This window comes from Euprymna scolopes, chromosome 15 (genome assembly GCF_053919585.1).
Source record: "Euprymna scolopes isolate OS-2025 chromosome 15, ASM5391958v1, whole genome shotgun sequence".
NCBI lineage: Eukaryota > Metazoa > Mollusca > Cephalopoda > Sepiida > Sepiolidae > Euprymna > Euprymna scolopes.
This window is the reverse complement of record NC_136496.1, coordinates 27,663,001-27,671,155: the sequence shown is the minus strand read 5'-3', so window position 1 is coordinate 27,671,155 and position 8,155 is coordinate 27,663,001.

Here is an 8,155-nt window from a genome sequence, read left to right as displayed (position 1 = left end):
TTAAAGTCTAAATATTTTTAATGATTTTTAACTGATAAATCAATTAAAAATCATCAAAACCATTTCCTCTGGAAAAAATTTCAAAAATAATAAAATAAAAAAAACATGGCTGTCTGTTTACGGTTTCAAATTGACTATTTTATTTTATAATAAAAAAAAGAGTCATGTTGAGTGGAGACTGTAAGTTCGTTTTTATGATAGTTTCTTTTTAAAAATTGTAAAAAAAAAGTGCAAGTAAATTTATAATTTATATAAAACAAAATATTCAGAAAGCAAATACAAAACAATGTGTTGTGTGTTGAATTTTTATTGAGAAAAATCTAAAAATTTTAAATTAAATCTTTAGCTTTGAAAGGTTAGAAAAGAATTTGCTAAAAAATTATTTTAAAGTTGCTATTTGCAATATTGTATTTTTTGTTCATTTTATAGATAATGTGTTTAAAAAATGTTCAACTACAGTGGAATTTCCACGGGTTCTGCTAGTTATTATCATTATTAGTAGTAGTCGTATTATTATTATTATTATTAGTAGTAGTAGTAGTAGTAGTAGTATAATTATTATTATTATTATTGTTATTATTATTATTATTATTAGTAGTAGTAGTAGTAGTAGTATAATTATTATTATTGTTATTGTTATTATTATTATTGTTATTATTATTATTATTAGTAGTAGTAGTAGTATATTTATTATTATTATTATTGTTATTATTATTATTGTTATTATTATTATTATTATTAGTAGTAGTAGTAGTAGTAGTAGTAGTATAATTATTATTATTATTATTGTTATTATTATTATTATTAGTAGTAGTAGTAGTAGTATACTTATTCTTGCTAGGAAGATTCTTAAAGTGAAGACGTTTTCTTATATTCACCGAGACAAATTAAAGGTAAATTATCATGTACTGAGTTCTCTCCTTTAAGTTCTTATTCTGCCTTACTACTGTTGAATACTCTCGGATTGTTTACTTTTTCTGCCCGCTGGTTTGGAATTTATAGGTATTTAATTTCTGGTAGCCTGAAGGTAAAATACCAGCTATATAAAGGGCAGCTTTGTGACGCAGTCCGACTATCCTGACTGACAGAAATTGTCACTTCTTACAGCGATGATTGTTTATATTTATTTAAAATATTATTGTCGTGTATATATATATATATATATATATATATATATATATATATATATATATATATATAGTATGTTATAAAATATATATGGCAATTCAGCTTATGCCTGGCGAATTCTCACGAGAATGAACCGCGGTATATTCGGTGTAGCTTAATTGCCATATATATTTTCATAACTTACTATCTAGCTCTACTTATGTATTGAGCACTTTTAAAGTAAATACTGAAAATTTACGCATATATATATATATATATATATATATATATATATATATATATATATATATAAACAAATAAATGAAAAAAGTCTATGCACTAAATTTCATGACGTTGATCACCTTAGAATTTATTCCTTCAAGCACGTCGACATTCACAATTCTTGACAGCAACTGTTTCGTAGCGCAAAATCATGCATTTAATTATTATAGCTACCAATTAATCTATTCTTTGTATCCTTAACGCCTTAGAAGAAATGGCAATTTCCACAGATGTTTATGGTAAATCACTTTTTCTTCACCATATTCCTTCTGCTTCATTTTTGTTATCAAGTAAGATCTTTGACTTACTTGCAGTTTCATCAAATACTTTTGTATGCAAAATCCGATCCCGCATTTTGCTAATTCCTACCCTCTGCTGAGAAGGAAAGTATTTCTTCGAAACTCCGCGGATTAAGGACTATCCATTTATCTAGTGTTTCCTTTTCAGATTAAATATGTTTTTAACTCATTTCAAAGTGATTTTTAACATATTTTATTAACTGTTTGCTCATATATATATATATATATATATATATATATATATATATATATATATATATATATATATATATATATATATATATATATATATAATGTGCGCGCATGCGTGCGTGTTTGGTTGATGCGCCTGTGTGTTTGGTTGAAGACCACGAAATTTTCACATTTTATAATTTTATTTTCTCGACATTGCGATCAGGCTTTTATATCTCGCGTGGTGGTTGGTGTAGTATAAGGTTAAGGGGTTTTGTTTGTTTGTTTGTTTGTTTCTTCCTTTCTTTCTTTCTTTCTTTCTTTCAGTCATCTCGAACCTTTCGATCGCTGTAATCGCCAATTGCAGTTTGTTTTGTTGTTTGTTTTTTCAATATGTTTGTGGTTATTCTATTGTGTTTTTTATTATTTTATCTGAAGTTTTGTCGGGAGAAAATAAGAAGCAAAAGAACACCATTATTTTCTGCTCAATATTAATCGAATAGCCTCAATCACTAAAACGAACTTTTAAAAAGTTCTTATTATATAAAATATTTAATTTCGATAACAAATTCATCAAAATCACTTATTATTTTTCTCTTTTACTTCCGGGAAACGCCGTGCAGGGAAAGCTTACATAACGTAATATCTCTACCAGTACTTCCACACTTTAATATTAAAAAGGAGATACCAGCGATTGGAATGCGTCAGAAGAGAAATAATTCCTGCCGGAGGCTGCTAGAAAAGAAAACATACATTCTGCTCGTTTCCCAGCCGTATTGAGAGTTATCGATTCTCAATAATCAATAACTATTGTAATGACGGTTGAAGAATCAGCGGTGGTGGTGTTGGAGTCTTTGGCTACCAATCAGGGCATCGTCTCCTTAAAGATAATTTGTTCAAAGAATTCTTTGTGGCGCATCTTGAAACCGGAAATGAAGAGGAATATGCGAATAGCAAAGGACGGGTATTCGAATTGACCAGACTGAAAGGGAAGTGGGAGTGGATTTCTGAACCAATGGGGGGGGGGGGTAAGATGAAAATGAAAGTTTAGAAATGAACCCGAATGAAAAAGAAAAGAGGAAAACGTTTGAGAACGAGAAAAGAAGGAGGGAAGAAGGAAGGAAGGAAGGGATAAGCGAGTTAAGAAGAAAAAAGAAATAAGGAGAAAAAAAAGAAGAAAATTAATAAAGAGGAAGAAGAAAAAGAAAATGCATGAATTAAGTAGACGAATTAGAAGAGAAATAAATGAAAAAAAATGAAAGAAAATATAGAAGAAAACGAAGATGTATAATTTAAGAAGAAGGATGAAAATGAAAAAAAAATATTAAAAAGAAGAAAATCTATAAATTTAGAAGGAGAGAAATGAATGAAGAAGCAATAAAAAAGAATATAGAAAAAGTAATAGAAGAAGAAAATGCATAAATTAAAAAGAAGAAAAAAAGACGAGAAATGAATGAAAAAAATGAAAGAATATAAAAGAAGGAATAAAAGTGGAAAATGTTGTTAGATAATAACATTGTTAAAAGTTAAATTACTTACTATCGATCTATCTGTCTATCTATCTATTTAGCTATCTGTTCAGTGATATTGTAAAAATAGTTTATATTAAGAGTTATTTATTGTTTAGAGAATAAAGTGTAGCAATGGGTTTTAGCTGAGGATGTTTACATAAATTGACTGGGTTAAATAAACAAAATGACCTTGGACAGGCGTACGTGGAAAGGTCGCACGTCGAGAGACGTATGCTTTTTAATGATGACGTAATGGGACTGAGGTCAGGAGGTCGGATAGGTTAGAGAAAGGAGCTGGGTTTGAGTTTGGTCATGAAAGTGAACAGACGAGCTCTTAAAAAGCAAGGAAAAAGGCCATAAAGAACAAGTAAGGAAACCCGTAATGCAGACCATTTGAGACAGCTGAAGTAAATGTATATTTTAATATAAAATAAAAAAAATGATACCATTATGTAAATATGAAGTGTAATATATACCTGTGTGATAATTCTCTGATACACCATGAATAGGTGCGTGTGAGTATTACGCATATGTAAGTATTATGTTTATGTGAGTATTAGGCAGTGTGGCACTGTGTGTGAAGTGAGTCTACTTTGTTCTGTTAGAGTGTATAAATGGGTGCACTAGATGATGTTGCTTGTGAGTGAATTTTGAAGTGTTTTTTTTTTTTTCATTTCCATTCCACAGGACAAATATTGACAGATAGTGAACATATGTTCTTTGGTCTTTTGCAGTGCGTCGGGTTGTTATCTCTGGAGAATTCTGATTTTATTCTTTTATTTTTTTTTTTTTTTACACAGTGGTCATCACTTATCAAGGCCCAGAAGCCACTCAGGGATAAGGGTTATTGCAAGTACAGTACGTTAGTGTGGAGATTTGATGAAGTGTTTACTTAAGGGGGCGGTTCATTAGGAATTTGTTAACGTTGGACTTGAAGACATCCAAGTTGTAGTCAGGTAGGAAGCAGGCAGACGAAACAGAGTTCCACGGCGTGCAGTTCTAAGAAAGAAGCTTTGTTCATGGAATCCACGTTTTGATTTAGGCACAGATAAAGAGTGGGGGAAATTTTTCACAGTGGATTCAGCTAGACGGGTGTTTTTCGTGAAAGATTGGCGAGGGGGTACCAGAGATTGGAGTTCAGACGGGCACCTGCCATGGAAATAACGATAAAACAAGGATAGGCTCACAACGTCTCTTCTATGGGAGAGAGGTTGCAGGGTAGAGAAAAAGGGAATCCCCCACTAAGCCACAAAGTCTATTTAGTACTCTGTCAAGGCAGGATAGGCTGTTTTTAGCAGCTCCTGCCCAGATATGGCAGCAGTATTCCATCGTTGGACGTACTTGGATTTTGTTGACCAGGTCAATGTTTTTATAAAGCTTGTTAATTTGACATATGCTTGTTACTTTGGGGTTTAAAGTTAGCTGAAAAATATTGAGTTTTCTGTGAAAACTTTAGCTTGCTTTTGGACGCGAAGAGGAGAGCATATCCCAATAAAGCAAAGAAATGAAAGAGGGTGGCTATTCAATCTAATCCCTTTTTAGCACTCATTTTATCCTCTTTTTACTTCTCTTGGTGTATGTCTTTACAGCTCTTTTCCAGCGACTGCGGTCTTTAGCCACAGACTCACAGTTTGTTGGGATTAATGTGACTTGTCCTTATTTTTCACTTGCAGATACCGTTATAACGTAGGATAGGCCTTCCTGCTGGTATGGAGCCGGTTGCAAGCTTATCATAAAGTACATCCTTTTGGACTTTCCCATCATTCACCTGACATAGCCATGCTGATAAAGTTCTCATTGGGTGTGCAAAGGAAACATGTTCACAATGCCTGCCTGATCAAATATGGTCTTGTTTCATATGTGGTCCTGTCAGGCGATTCCTAAGATTCTGCAACAGTACAAAGTTTAGAAGAACTCTCTCTCTCTCGAAGACCATTGGTCAAGGTGCTTGTCTCCATTCCGCCTGTTATGGTGAAATCCATATTTCCCAGACCTTCTTAACATATTTTTTATGAATGTTCTACTTCAATATCGACGAGCCAAACTCTACACATAACACAAAACTGCATCCATGTATCTTAATTAGATGACAGAATATTGCCTTTTTACTTTAACGTAAGAATAACTACAATTATACTGCTGCTACTACTACTACTACTACTACTACTACTACTAATAATAATAATAATAATAATAATAATAATAATAATACTTTTATGTACTGCTACTAATGACATTAATACTTTATATACTACTTTACTACTACTACTAATAATAATATTATTAATCACCCTTTGTATATATTACTACTAATAATAATACTTTTATCTACTATTACTACTACTAATTTTATTCACTACTGCCACAACTACTACTAATAATGATACTTTTATATACTACTGCCACCACTACTATTACTACTATTAACTTTATTTACTACTGCCACAACTACTACTAATAATGAAAATTTTATATGCTACTATCACTACTACTATTACTACTATTAATTTTATTTACTACTACCACTACTACTACAAATAATAATACTTTTATTTACTGCTGTTACTATTACTAATGATATGATAATATTGTTATACTGCTACTATTGATAATATTTTTATATACTACTACGAATAATAATACTTTTATATACTACTCTTTCTACTAGTTCTACTACTACTACTACTACTAATGATAATAATAATAATAATAATAATAATAATAATAATAAATAATAAACTCATTCAAACAAGAAGACTAGAAGCAGTAATAGTCAACAAGAAAGAAAAAAAACTGTCAAATCATTTCACCGTCACAGCACACTATGAGGTGAAGATTTAGGAAGCAAACTAACTAAGCAAATACATGGAATTTCCCAAAGAACTGAAAGGAGTATGGAGCATCAAGAAAATTAGTATAATACCAATAATTCCAGGAGCACTAGAAACATACTTGAAAACCAGAAATTAGAATCAATGGGAAGATTGAAACTATACAATGAAGAGCAATGATAAGGACAGCTGAAACCTTAAAGAAAATCATTGAATGCGGAAACCAACTAACATAACAAATAAACTTCAATCTATGTTGAGACATCTTTTCTTTTTCATTTTGTAATTTATTTGCAGGTTCAACAAAAAACTGGACACTTGTTTTCCTATCCCATGCCGGAAGTGGCCCACCACCATACAAAATATTTGCATCTTCTGAAACGGGAATCTGGAAAGAAACGACATGCAGCTCAGCAGACTGTATCGGAACCTTCAAGAATTCTTTCATCGAACACTGGTCGAGTTTACCAATAGCAAAGGTAAGAATTCATAAACTTGATATAATTTGGGGTATTTTAAGAATTGATATCATTTTTAATTAAATTCAATGCAACCAAGGCACATGAATTGAGCTTCACACAAAACTTTCACGTATAATGTGTTTAAAAAAAAAGTCTGCCCATTTCAAATATTACTTGTATATATAAAATATTTATTTTTATAAAAAAGCCCAAAAAACACATCAATAATATTTTATTAAAATAAAATCGATATGTTTCTTTAGATTTTTTTATCAATAGATTCCGTCCTACAGGTTGGAACGATGAAAATGTCGCCCTAAAGAAGACAATACTAAAACTTTATTTTAAAAATTTATTGGAAAAATCAATTCAGGTAACTTGATTATGTAGTAGCACTGGCATCTATTAAATGTAGCCGCCTTCAGCCTCAATCACCACCTCGATATGGGTACAGAATTGGGAACATGCCTTTTCCACAAGCGTAGGCTTCAAAGTCAACACCAAAATGTACCTGGATGTGCTGAAAAGTGTGGTGACCCCCTGGTGTAATCAGGTGGCCACTGGCAAACCCTACGTATGGCAGCGGAACAGCAGAATTCAGCGACGGTCCACAAGTCTAAAGAGACCCAAGCTCGTCTTCAAGAGTGCTATAACTTTGTACTCTTCTCTCACTGGCTCCTCTCCTTTACCCCGACCTGAACCCACTGGACTACTTCGTTTGGTCATACGTCGAGAACATCACCAACATGACCTCCAACAACATCAAAGTTATTGCCACCATCTGCCGAGTATTCGCCAAGCTCTTGCCGGCGCTTGTGCAAAAGGCATGCTTGAACATTGAATGGATGTCAGCTCTACTACATAATCAAGTCACCTGAATCAGTTTTTTTCAATAAAAGTTTTTAAACAACACTGTAGTGTTTTTTCTTTAGGCCGACAACTTTTATCATTCCATCCTGTGTGTATATACATGTATATCATATTTTTATTTTTATAAAGTTAGTTATATTAAATATGTGTATATGTTTATAAACTAATTAATTGATCATTACAAATTTTAGAACACAGTTGTTAGGCGTAAGGGTGTATAATATAGGCGATATTTAGTTTAATTTAGTGCCATGTAAATGAGTTCAGATACCTCCAAATTTTTGTGAAATTTTAATCACAAATTAATAAATATTCACCAATATTCACCAAATCTCAGATTTTTTTTAGTATTTTAAATTTTTTTCAAGCACACTCCCATTTAAAAATTCAAATATTTCAGATTTACATTCAATCATTTTTATAGACGCTAATTAAACTAGATTCCCTGAATTTCAACATCTTCTTAAGACTCATTAAGGTTAAGCTTTAAATTTTAAACATTTTCTGGAATCAAAATCATACCATAGATTTTGATCTCAATTAGAATAAGGATTCTAGGAGCAGGGGTGACGAGTGAACTTCAAACTATGCTTCCTCTCCTCTAAAACATTCATGTAGCGCCT